Below are 13,782 nucleotides of genomic sequence, written 5' to 3'. Positions count from 1 at the left end.
TATATATGTGAGTGTATATGTATGTATATATATATGAATGTATATATATGTGTGTATATATATGTATATATATATGTATGTATATATATATGTGTATATATATGTATCTATATATATATATATATATGGATATATATGTGTGTATATATGTATACTCCACCGTAAACCTTTTTGGACTATAGCTGCTTGAATGCTTTTATATATATATATAGATAAATTCACTGAAAAAAACATAGATTATAGACCATATATAGTTAGGAATTTGCATTTACAAAACCTTGAAAATTCACTGAAAAAACCATAGGTTAGAGACCATATATAGTTAGCTGGACATTTTATTGACATAAAACCAATGAAATTCCATATATAGTTAGTTGCACTAACTATATATCGCGCACCCGCAATCCACTGCTGATGATGTCACATATTACATCATTCATGACATGGTCAGTGACATCACTGATGACATCACTGATGACATCTCAAATGACATCACTGATGACATCATCTAGTGTCTGTGTGTTTTTGTAAAGTTTAAATATGTTTTACATATTGAAGAATGAGTGGATGTATGGAAGACTGAGTGTGTGTGTGGCTGGCTGGGAGGTGTGTGACTCTGCATATTAATGTGTACTTGTATCAGTGATTGTATAAGAGAGTAAGTATGTGTTAGTATAGATTGATTGATTGATTGATAAAAATATGTGTGAAAAGTATGGTGTTCTGTGTTTAACTGTATAGATGAGGAAATCGAAGTGTGATTGATTCTTCACAGGACTGACTAGGTGTATGAGTGCATATGATAGTGTTGTAATAATGAGTGACTGTATGTATGAGTGATTGTATGGGTGAATGAGTGAATGTGTGTGTAGACGTAGGAATCAGTGAGTGCGTATGTAGTAACTGGTATTGGAGTGTCATGATGTCATCAGTGATGTCATTTGAGATGTCATCAGTGATGTCATTTGAGATGTCATCAGTGATGTCATCAGTGATGTCACTGAAGTATGGTGTTCTGTGTTTAACTGTATAGATGAGGAAATGGAAGTGTGATTGATTCTTTACAGGACTGACTAGGTGTGTGAGTAACTCCATGGATGAGTGGCAGTGTGTGAGTGTCTGCATAGGTGTATGAGTGCATATGATAGTGTTGTAATAATGAGTGACTGTATGTATGAGTGATTGTATGGGTGAATGAGTGAATGTGTGTGTAGACGTAGGAATCAGTGAGTGCGTATGTAGTAACTGGTATTGTTGTGTCATGATGTCATCAGTGATGTCATTTGAGATGTCATCAGTGATGTCATCAGTGATGTCATTTGAGATGTCATCAGTGATGTCATCAGTGATGTCACTGACCATGTCATGAATGATGTAATATGTGACATCATCAGCAGTGGATTGCGGGTGCGCGATATATAGTTAGTGCAACTAACTATATATGGAATTTCATTGGTTTTATGTCAATAAAATGTCCAGCTAACTATATATGGTCTCTAACCTATGGTTTTTTCAGTGAATTTTCAAGGTTTTGTAAATGCAAATTCCTAACTATATATGGTCTATAATCTATGTTTTTTTCAGTGAATTTCATTGGTTTTTTAAAAGCTAATATCTATAGCTGTAAAATATTTTCTTTATTACGTGACGTATCACGTAGCCACGTGAGACGCCTCGTAACGCGTCGCATAACCGTGATGTATCGGCTCTGCAGCGCAAACAAAACCCGTAACGTAAGCGTGCCGGAGCACGCTTACAGATATATATATTTTTTTTAACCTTAATTAGACAAAATCCACACGTGCACATATCTTGAGGCCTTGCAAAGGCACATCAAACAAACAGTCCCTACAATTTTGCCAAGTTTGCTGGAAATCTATTCCCTTAATTTTTTTTTTTATTGTTTCTCTTGGTTTTCCCCTTGTTACGCTTACCGGGACGCTACCCGGTATGCGAACCGGACGCTCCAAAAACACAAGATGGCGGACTCCCGTTACGCTGCCGGTTAGCTGCCCAGTTCGCGTACCGGGAAGCGCCTCTACCACGAAAAATCGCGGGGGACTTTAATATCCCCCTCATCAATCCTAGGGGGTCAGGAGGGGTTTACCTTGCCCCCTTTCCTTCATTTCCCCCTTCTTTTTTCACCACATCTTGTCTCTCGAACCTACCGAGAAACAAGATGGCGGCCGCTCCGGACTGTTTAGAATGTTGACAGACACCGGAGAGCCAATCAGCTTCGCTTTGTACCGCGGGGCACTTTAATATCCCCCTCATCAATCCTAGGGGGTCAGGAGTGGTCTACCTTGCCCCCTTTCCTTCATTTCCCCCTTCGTTTTTCACCACATCTTGTCTCTCGATCGTACCGAGAGACAAGATGGCGGCCGCTCCGGACTGTTTAGAATGTTGACAGACACCGGAGAGCCAATCAGCTTCGCTTCGCGAAGTTCCATTACGCGTCAGGTACGCGAACCGGGGCGCTAACCGGAGCGCTGTCACAGATATATATTTTTTTTTAAACGTTAATTTCTCAAAATCCACTGGAGCACATATATTGAGACATAGCAAAGGCACGTCGGGCAAACCATATCTACAATTTTGCCAAGTTTCATGTAAATCTATTCAGCCGTTCGAGCTAAAAGTGAGTCCAACCGCCCTATGGAAAAATGAATGGGAAAAACGCGTTTTGGGACCCCCCTTTTTTCTCGGCCCCCCCTTGACGAATTTTCAGGGGCTGCTCAGAAACAAAATGTGCCATTTTCCTGAAAATTTCAGCCAATTCCGTCCACAAACGCCAAAGTTATTAGACATAGAATTTTCAGAAATCCCATAGAGAAAAAATCCTAACTATATATACCCACTAGCTATCGCCAGTAGGTAATATACATATATAAACATATATAATCTGCATATCTATATAAATATAAATGCATGCACACATATACATATATGCATACATATGCATGCTATTTACATGAAAGTTTTAAAAACACTAATAAAAGCAAAGCTAAAAAGCCACCTCATTACAAACAGAATGGCTTTAACTTAAACGAGGGCGAGATCTATTGCATTTTCAATGCTTGTTTACTTTGCTTCTATCAAGAAGGCATTCAGATGTGTCACACATTTGCCATAAATTCTGAATGTTAGCACTCTAGTTGCTCATTAGATCACTGTAGTAAAGCTAGTGCTCACCAGGGAAATCTGCTGCTAATCATGGTTTGCAGCCATTTTCCCACATTTTTTATCCCGCAGACTTTCAGTCCGCATACCATTATCCCGCAAGGTCATTGACCTCGCATACCATTATCCCGCATTTTTTCAAAACGCATGTGCATTTATCGCGCATGCCTTTACAAAGAATTACGTTTTAAAGGCATGTATGGTAAATGCATTTGCGTTGTGAAAACCACGATGACGAGAGAGGTAAGTGGGTTTGTGTTAATTTTTTCGTGGGTTAGTGATTGTGTAGTGTAGTGTAGTGTTGTGTAGTGTAGTGTTGTGTTAGTGTAGTGTAGAGTTGTGGTGGTTGTTTAGTGTAGGGTCATGCTGGGGGTAGTGTTTTAGGGTTTAGGGTTGTGTTGTAGTGTTTGCGTAGTGTAGGGTCATGCTGGGGGTAGTGTTTTAGGGTTTAGGGTAGTGTTGTAGTGTTTGTGTAGTGTAGGGTCATGCTGGGGCTAGTGTTTTAGGGTTTAGGGTTGTGTTGTAGTGTTTGCGTAGTGTAGGGTCATGCTGGGCGTAGTGTTTTAGGGTTTAGGATAGTGTTGTAGTGTTTGCGTAGTGTAGGGTCATGCTGGGGGTAGTGTTTTAGGGTTTAGGGCAGTGTTGTAGTGTTTGCGTAGTGTAGGGTCATGCTGGGGGTAGTGTTTTAGGGTTTTGGGTAGTGTTGTAGTGTTTGCGTAGTGTAGGGTCATGCTGGGGGTAGGGTTTTGGGTAGTGTTGTAGTGTTTGCGTAGTGTAGGGTCATGCTGGGGTGTAGTGTTTTAGGGTTTTGGGTAGTGTTGTAGTGTTTGCGTAGTGTAGGGTCATGCTGGGGTGTAGTGTTTTAGGGTTTTGGGTAGTGTTGTAGTGTTTGCGTAGTGTAGGGTCATGCTGGGGGTAGTGTTTTAGGGTTTTGGGTAGTGTTGTAGTGTTTGCGTAGTGTAGGGTCATGCTGGGGGTAGTGTTTTAGGGTTTTGGGTAGTGTTGTAGTGTTTGCGTAGTGTAGGGTCATGCTGGGGGGTAGTGTTTTAGGGTTTTGGGTAGTGTTGTAGTGTTTGCGTAGTGTAGGGTCATGCTGGGGGTAGTGTTTTAGGGTTTTGGGTAGTGTTGTAATGTTTGCGTAGTGTAGGGTCATGCTGGGGGTAGTGTGTTAGGGTTTAGGGTAGTGTTGTAGTGTTTGCGTAGTGTAGGGTCATGCTGGGGGTAGTGTTTTAGGGTTTAGGGTAGTGTTGTAGTGTTTGTGTAGTGTAGGGTCATGCTGGGGGTAGTGTTTTAGGGTTTAGGGTAGTGTTGTAGTGTTTGCATAGTGTAGGGTCATGCTGGGGGTAGTGTTTTAGGGTTTAGGGTAGTGTTGTAGTGTTTGCGTAGTGTAGGGTCATGCTGGGGGTAGTGTTTTAGGGTTTAGGGTAGTGTTGTAGTGTTTGCGTAGTGTAGGGTCATGCTGGGGTGTAGTGTTTTAGGGTTTTGGGTAGTGTTGTAGTGTTTGCGTAGTGTAGGGTCATGCTGGGGGTAGTGTTTTAGGGTTTAGGGTAGTGTTGTAGTGTTTGCGTAGTGTAGGGTCATGCTGGGGTATAGTGTTTTAGGGTTTTGGGTAGTGTTGTAGTGTTTGCGTAGTGTAGGGTCATGCTGGGGGTAGTGTTTTAGGGTTTAGGGTAGTGTTGTAGTGTTTGCGTAGTGTAGGGTCATGCTGGGGGTAGTGTTTTAGGGTTTAGGGTTGTGTTGTAGTGTTTGCATAGTGTAGGGTCATGCTGGGGGTAGTGTTTTAGGGTTTAGGGTTGTGTTGTAGTGTTTGTGTAGTGTAGGGTCATGCTGGGGGTAGTGTTTTAGGGTTTAGGGTAGTGTTGTAGTGTTTGCGTAGTGTAGGGTCATGCTGGGGTGTAGTGTTTTAGGGTTTTGGGTAGTGTTGTAGTGTTTGCGTAGTGTAGGGTCATGCTGGGGGTAGTGTTTTAGGGTTTAGGGTAGTGTTGTAGTGTTTGTGTAGTGTAGGGTCATGCTGGGGGTAGTGTTTTAGGGTTTAGGGTAGTGTTGTACTGTTTGTGTAGTGTAGGGTCATGCTGGGGGTAGTGCTTTAGGGTTTAGGGTAGTTTAGTTGTTTAGTGTATGCTAAAGGCATATTCGCTCTAAAAGTTCTCGTTATTTTAATTTGTGGCCTTATAGTACATGCAGGACTTTTTTTGCGGACTGATGGTATGCGGGATTTCGTCATATATTCGCTAATCATACTTTCTATGGCAAAATGAACCCCCTCATTTTGTTCCTTTTTAAATTAAATGTTTTAAGAGTTACCACTTTATTCCAATCAAGATGGCTTCAGGTGTGCCATACCTTTGTAATAAGTAGGACTGTTAGCACTCTAGTTGTTCTTTAGAACACTCTGGGACATTCTGTCATTGGGCTATAGTTGGGCTACATCTGGCTGATATTTGGGCTACATTTGTTTTCTTTTGTCTCTGGTGGCCATCTTTGGGCTACATTGGGCTACATTGGGCTACATTTGGGCTCCAACATATATATAGCCCAATGTAGCCCAATATATATTTTTCAAAGTTAATTTTCGTAAAAACCACTGGAGCCTATATCTTGAGACAAAGCAAAGGCACATCGGGCTACCAGTCCCTACAATTTTGCCAAGTTTGGTGTAAATCCATTCTGCCGTTCAGGCTAAAAGTGAGGCCAAACGCCCTATGGAAAATTGCATGGGAAAAACACGTTTTGGGACCCCCCTTTTTTCTCGGCCCCCCCTTGACGAAACCCCCCCATATTTTCAGGGGCTGCTCAGAAACAAAATGTTCCATTTTCCTGAAAATTTCAGCCAATTCTGTCCTCAAACGCCAAAGTTATTCGACATAGAATTTTCAAAAATCCCATAGGAAAAAAATCCTAACTATATATACCTACTGGCTATTGCCAGTAGGTAATATATATAGATATTTATATTCAATCAATGAAAAAACCTAAGGTTACAGGGACGTTAGAGTTACATTCAGATGTTACACACACAAACCATAGAAAGTCAGCAGTTCTAGTTATCTTAAGGAACTATAACTCGTGCCCTAAAATAACTATTTCTTGTGGCTCCGTCAAGCAGTTTTCTCATCAATAATTTCACTGCAAATGTTGCAGTGATGTTATCAATGATGTCATATAAGATGTCATAAGTGATGTACTATGTGGGATATTTAGCAGTTCATGGTGAGGGCATGAGTTATAGTTACCTTAGGGCACGAGCTATAGTTACTTGAGATAACTATAACTGCTGAATTTCTATGGTTTTGTGTGTGTAAAATCTGAACCTAGCTATAATGTCCCTGTAACCTTTGTTTTTTTCAGTGAATTTCTAAGGTTTTTTAAAAATGTTATTTCCTAACTATAACGTCCTTGTAACCTTTGTTTTCTTTGGTGAATTCCTTTGGTTTGTTAATGTTCTTTTCTAACTATAATATCCCTGCAACCTGGGTGTGTGAGTGAGAGGTGGGTGTTGGAGTGGCTGTGTGGGTGTATGAGTAGGTGTGTAAATGGCTTTGTGGGTGTGTGAGTGGTTTTGAAAGTCTGCATGTGGGTGTTTGAGAGGTTGTATGGGTATGTGAGTGGTTATGTGGGTGTGTAAGTGGGTATGTGAATTGGTGTGTGAAAGGTGTGTGGATCTGTGAGTGGGAGTGGGAGTAGTTTTGAGGGTTTATGAGTGGGTGAGAGTGGTTGTATTGGTGTGTAAGTGGGTGGTTGGGTGAGTGAGTGTGTGAGTAGGTGTGTGGATCTGTGAGTGAGTGTATGTTTTAAAAAAAATTGGGGTCTAGATCTACAGATCCACCCGAATCCAGGGAGGATCAGTGAATCCTTGTGTGGTTAAACATCATCTTTTTAGACAATTTCTTGCCCATGAGGGGTCCCTCACAGACCTTTCCACTAGTCACATGGGGTCAGGGTACCTCTACCCTGATGCTTCCTTTCACTTCAAAAATGTATTTTCCCCGCTGGGAACTGAGTCCCGATAAACAAAAAAGCTTCCGCAACTTTTCTCTCAGGTGGCGGCCAGCCAATCACGGCATTGCTGTTGGTGCGTGGATTCAGTAATCCGAGGAGGATCTGCATCCCTAGATATGCAAATTCAAATTTCAGTTAATATCTTGAAAAATTACACCAAATGACAAAAGGGTTTCTTTCTGGACCAAAGGCTACCTTTCGGCTAAATTTGGTCTAATTCCATCCTGTGGTCCATGTCTGTAGTCATGTTTAAAATCTCTATGGAAATGAACATGTGAAAAACACTTTATTTGACCGCCCCCTTTGTCTCAGCCCCTGCTTGATAGATCAACCCAAAACTTTTCACGCATAACAAGAATCATCTGGGCACTTTTGTGGGGAAATTTCGCGATGATTAGTCAAACCGCACCAAGGATATAGGCAAGTCAAAAAATGTTTTTCCTATGGAAACATGGTCCTAATTATAACTTCCTACTGGTGACCACCAGTAGTATGTGTGTATGTGTGTGTGTGTATATATATATATATATATATATATATATATATATATATATATATATATGTATATATATATATATCGAGCATAAGATTATCCAGCACTTCCAGAAATAATCATCCGGCACTCCAAGGTAGATCTTCAAGACACTCGGTCTACTTGATTTATGACAACGTTTCAAACATCAACGCGTTTCAGCAGTCTCATGCTGCCTTGTTCACGATATACATATATATATATATATATATATATATATATATATATATATATATATATATATAAATATATATATATATTTTCCAAAGTTGCTCAATCCAGCAAATACGCACTCGGAGACCAAGATCTGAAGAAAAAAGTATTTATTGCCAAATTACGCTACGCGTTTCAACACAATCCTGTGTCTTGCTCACACGAAATGCTTCGATGTTCCCAGCATATTTAAAAGGGCATCAACAACATAGACAAGGGCATGTTTTGTGTATAAAGGTCACATGATCTCCTATGTGATCCTGTCCGCCATTTCTAAGTGGTGTAAACCTCATTGACTCACATCTTACACCACTTCATATACTTATACATTTTTAAGAAGACAATTAGTCCTTGCATCCTCTATATCGTATATATAAGTGCCATATAAATCCATCAATATACCACTCATGTTAACCCAACTTTCGGCTCGCATGATTAAGTCATTTCTTAATTAATTTTACTAATTAGCAGCCTGGAGAACGCTTGTTAGAGATGTCCTTCGTATATAGCACATAAAACCCCTTTTCCCCTCTGGTATAGTACCGTGATACAGAGTTACAGAGTTGCTCGGGAGTCTATTAATCTCCTGCGCAGGAATGTCAGCCATTTATGAATGGTGTAACCATCATGCATTTGCTTGTTATATCGCCACAAAGTTGTGCATTATTAAAACGACATTCCATGATTGAAAGATACAGGTTATAGTTCAAGTACTCTGATATCCTTGAATTTATAGCGTGACACATTTTGTTCGGTATAGTACCTTAATAGTAGACTTTTCTAGAGTTGGCAAGGAGATAAACATCTGTATAAACATATGTATAAAGAAACCTCATGTTTTCATACCAGCCCTATTCTGTCTATATGCCGTGCTTTTCAAATGCCGTATTCATTTCGAAGACTAGTGCTCGAAAAAAGTGCAAATTTATAGATTCCCATAAATTAACATCCATCCCCCATAGATTAAAAGGAAGAGAGAGTTTTCAAACAGTAAAGAAGCAGTGTTGTGCCCAGGGCAGTGATGGGGAAATTCCTCTCGTGTCCTAAAAAACAATAATATAGTGAAAATAAAATTAAAATCTTGTTGCACTTAAAAATATATATACAGTGATCTCATTTAGAAACAGTCAGTTAACAGGGCAAATCAGTATCTATCACAGTATAGTCTGTTACCAACTTTTTATATATGTACATATGACTTCCATTGTATCAATTATACATATAAGTGGGTTGCCAGTTCCTCGTCAAGGTTGTGGCCACCAGGGAATATTGTCTTGAGGTCCAAAATCCACCTAGATTCACGTTTTCTGAGTGCCAGCAAACGATTACCCCCTCTTTTACCGATGTTTACCTGTTCCACTGCGAAATATCTCAGTAGGGAATTGTTTCATTGATGACACTCAGAAAAATGTCTTGCAATGGGATATCTAACATCTGTATGGGTAATAGCTCTGAGATGTTCTTGCACTCGTTTCTTTGCCATACAGATGGTGCTACTCACATATTTTTTGTGGCAGGGACATTCCAAGACATACACAACGTATGTAGAATTACAGGTCAAGAATTGTTTAATCTCTCTAGGTTTGGGATTGCCTGGTATTTCCACTTGTTTGACCATAACACTAGCCTTACAAGCTCGACAATGTCCACATGGATATATATATATATATATATATATATATATATATATGTGCAATTTAGTCGACAGGGAACAGTTAATGGACAAACAACTAAAACAACCCATTACCCCTGACAAAACAACCAGTGATTTTAGGTTCATTCTGGACTTTAATCGACAGGAGGTAGCAGTAAGAAAAATTATTACCAAAAACTGGTATCTCATAAAACAGGACCCTATAATAGGGAAAACAGTCCCCAAAAGACCATCCATAACATACAGGAGGGGTGTATCTATGAAAGATACTTTGGTGGAAAACAAGCCATGTGGCACGCCTGCAAAGGGATCTTGGTTGGCGCAAAGACAAGGATTTTAAAAATGTAAGGTTTGTAAAGCCTGCCAACATGGGGTAACCACCACAAACTACTCTACACCTTTTGGAGAGCCAAACAAAGAAATATCAAAGACCTTAAACTGCAAAAACGATCATGTGGTGTATGTGTTGGAGTGCCCGTGCAAACTAAGATATATTGGAAGTACCATCTTACCAGGGCACAAACGGGTACTCCAACACATACGTGCTATCAAAAACCACGATCAGGCATATCAAGTGGCACGCCACTTTCAAGAAAAACATGAGGGCAATCCTAAAGATCTTAGATACTTTCTCATAGACTCAGTCCCAAGAAACAAAAGAGGAGGGGATAGGGAAAAATCCCTTAGAAGATTAGAGATGCACTACATTCTGAATTTAGATAGTAAGCACCCTAATGGACTGAACAGCTCGGAGGAGCTACATGCGAGCCTATGAGTTGTAGTTTACTGCCCCCACTGAAATTGGTCTGTTAAGTTTTCCTACTAGAGACAAAAAATGAAGAAAAAAAAACAGGAAGTCTGGTTATGCAGGATATGAGTTAGGATTGTACACTAACATTAATAAGAAGGAAGGCCGCCACCTGTATTTATACTGTATATACAAAATGAATTCCCCCTATACATGTTTTTAAGCTACCATTGTTTTTTAACTTGGCACAACTTGCACTTTTTTCACTTTTTTAATTAGCACTTTCCTTTTTTTGGCACAGATTACATCCACTTATAGTAAGATTGATTACATTTGATCAAACTATAAACTAGATATACATAAGGGCAAACAATTAATTGACTGATAAGGACCTAACAAGATGGACTAGATATACGAGTATCCAACAAACGAGTCAAAGTGGATTTATCCCGATAATGTTGACACATTGGTGTGATTTTAAACTCTGTGTGATGACAGATGTGTGTGTGTGTATATAGGCTACAAATATATTTTACATGACATTATTTAATTGTGAGTATTTATCTATATATTTATGGTGATTGTATAAATATATGTTCTATTGATATTTACTAATATGTATTTATAGGTGTGTGTATATATATATATATATATATATATATATATATGGGTATATTTGTTTTTTTTATATATATTTATATTTATATATATTTATAGATCCATTTTATATACAAAAATAGTGGAGACTTATCGCACACGCCATATCTAGATGCAATAACGTGATCACCCATATTGTATCGAAGCCCTATTTTTATCATCAGAATAATGTATTTATACAGCGATATTTGCACAATCCAATAGCAGGTGGAGTGAGGGGAAACAGACACCATCTGTGCCGGTTATACTTTCCTGGCCCAAACGAGTTATAATGACAGAACGTGATGGATGTCCAAGTGTATTTTAAATATAAATATATTTTATTATATGTAAGTCAACACACAGCACTGTTTTGCACAATAATCACATGGTGCATTATCACCCAATCAAAACAAATGATAAAAAATGAAAAAAAGTGTTACCTGTAAAAAGTATTGCCATTGGTAGAACTGCGTCATGTAATCAAGTCCCCAGGGAGGGATGAAACGTGTTATGGCTGCCGTTTGTTTGTGAGAAGAACCTGAATAAAACAACTCGGTATTAAACAAGAATCCTGTGGCCCGTGCTCGTTCTATTCCGGTGGTGATTTATGGAAGAAGAGTACTTTGGAATATAATAAGACAGTTTTTGACTTCTTCCGTCTTCTACACGGACCCCTCTGCCAAACAAGCTCATCTGCTGCAAAGGAGCCTTTGCTCGCCGACTAGCGTTCAAACCGAATCCGGAAGGATTACCAGCAATCGAGATCCCCCAACAGAATTCCAAAGACGTATGAGCAGTAATCCGATAACCGGACGAAGCACAGAGGTAAGCGGGGGACGCGTCGGAGGACGCGGCTTACGTGGGACCGGTGTTTTCGAGGGGTTAGGATCGAGCTCTGAAAATATAATTCCAAGTTGGGTGCAGAGTGATTCGAGCTGTGCGGAGCATTGGCTGATTGACAGTTTGGTGTCAGGAGATTGCTCCATTCAGCCGCAACACCGCCAGCAACCACAATCAGATATTGATTAAACAGAGTGACGAAACACAGGCAAAATGATGGCAGCGGACGTGCTTAAAGAAAGGGAGGACGCGGCGGCGGCAATGTTTAGTGATGAAAATGTGCCAGCAAAGGACTTCATTACCCAGAAACCATCAGCAGTGGGTAAAAATGCAGGAATAAAGGAAAAATGCAAGCAGTTGGAAAAACATATGAGAACGGAGCATAAACGTTGGTGGGAAGCCAGATCGCTGCAACGTTATATAGACATGGGGAGGGTTCCCCGCGGCTTAAGAATACTCATTGCTCCGAGTTATGAAGCACCCGATCGCGAAATGCTGCGCGAATGGGCAGAAACGAATTTGGAATCTTCGAGAAAACTGCTCTTTATTCCTGTAAAATAGGCGGGAAAAGACTGCATGAAACTAGCGGAGGACATTATAACAGTGACCAAAGATCTTGAAAAAATGGAGCAGCAAGACGAAATTTAAAAATTAAAAATTTACATGAAAAAACGATTAAAAAAAGAGGAAGATGTGATAAAGGAACAAAAAGCCTACAAGTTTCACAGAGACCGGTGTGATTATGAGTATGGAAGGATTTTTACATTTGCTCGTAAAATTGATGCGCTAAAGGCTGACAATAAGGAAGCAAAACAAGGTGCTGAAAGTGCAAATCAACACCCAGATCTGACATCAGCTTCTGAGGAAAGTTCAAATGTGGAGAGCGGGTCAGAGGCGGAGGCCCGCAATAAAACAAAGTCAGCAATTGCCCGAAGACACTCACTAACAGAAGAAGTCGATTTTTTTATGTATGGAGCACCTCCAATCACTAAGGCCAAGGAAACAACAGGCCGGCGCCAATTGAGGGGGAGTAAAAAATGGAGGGAGAGACGACAAGCAAATAGAAGAAGGAACCAGCAAAAAACAACAAAAGAAACAACAGAAGAAACACTGGAAAAAATATACTGCAGTAGCACACAAGAATCAAGTGAAATGACAGTGATTAATCTGACAGACATGACACTCAACACTGCAGAAAAACAGCTATTAGCTTTAGGGCTCTCCTTCTGCCCGGCGAGTTCATTTAACTATTCAAAACCTAGGGTCGACATCTATAAGAGCGTAAGAAAATTGAAGCTCAGGAAATTTCATGCGCAGTCTAAAAGAGCAGCAAATAATGAACAATCTTCCACATCTAACGACATTTCAATGGCAGAAAGAAATACGGACTCCAATACCAATCAAGAGTCACAAGGACTGGTAGATACTCTTTATGACCTGATGCAAGAGGGAAATCAGGTCAGTGGAACTTTAATTGAGAACACAGCAAGCGACACAACTGTATCGTGCAAGATCCCCTTTAAATGGATGTATGATGTTACAACGCATACTTTTACAACGCATACCTTTACAACGCAACATCCATTACAACGCATTCCATTACAATGCATGCCATTACAACACATTTTTAAAAACTACCTTTACAACGCATTCCATTACAATGCATACTACCTTTACAACGCGTACCATTACAACGCATAACATTAATTGCATGTATGGTAAGTATTGGATAGTGTAGGGGTAAAAATTACTATTCTAACTCCAGGGGGGGGCAACAGTAGGGTAAGTGTTGGATAGTGTAGGGCTAAAAATTACTATTCTAACTCCAGGGGGGTGCAACAGTAGGGTAAGTGTTGGATAGTGTAGTGGTAAAAATTACTATTCTAACTCCAGGGGGTGCAACAGTAGGGTAAGTGTTGGATAGTGTAAGGGTACTATGCATTGTAATGTTATGCGTTGTAATGGTATGCTTTGTAA

At 39.9% G+C, this 13,782-nt stretch overlaps 1 protein-coding gene across 1 annotated transcript in view; it reads left to right on the top strand.

Annotated features, from left to right (window-relative positions):
- Nucleotides 1-13,782, top strand: part of CAMKMT (calmodulin-lysine N-methyltransferase) — a 1,527,883-nt gene that overhangs the window by 1,437,293 nt on the left and 76,808 nt on the right. The window lies entirely within an intron of this gene.

This window comes from Lissotriton helveticus, chromosome 6 (assembly GCF_964261635.1).
Source record: "Lissotriton helveticus chromosome 6, aLisHel1.1, whole genome shotgun sequence".
Classification (NCBI taxonomy): Eukaryota; Metazoa; Chordata; class Amphibia; order Caudata; family Salamandridae; genus Lissotriton; species Lissotriton helveticus.
The sequence above is the reverse complement of the archived record's forward strand: the minus strand, read 5'-3'. Positions and strand labels throughout refer to the sequence as shown.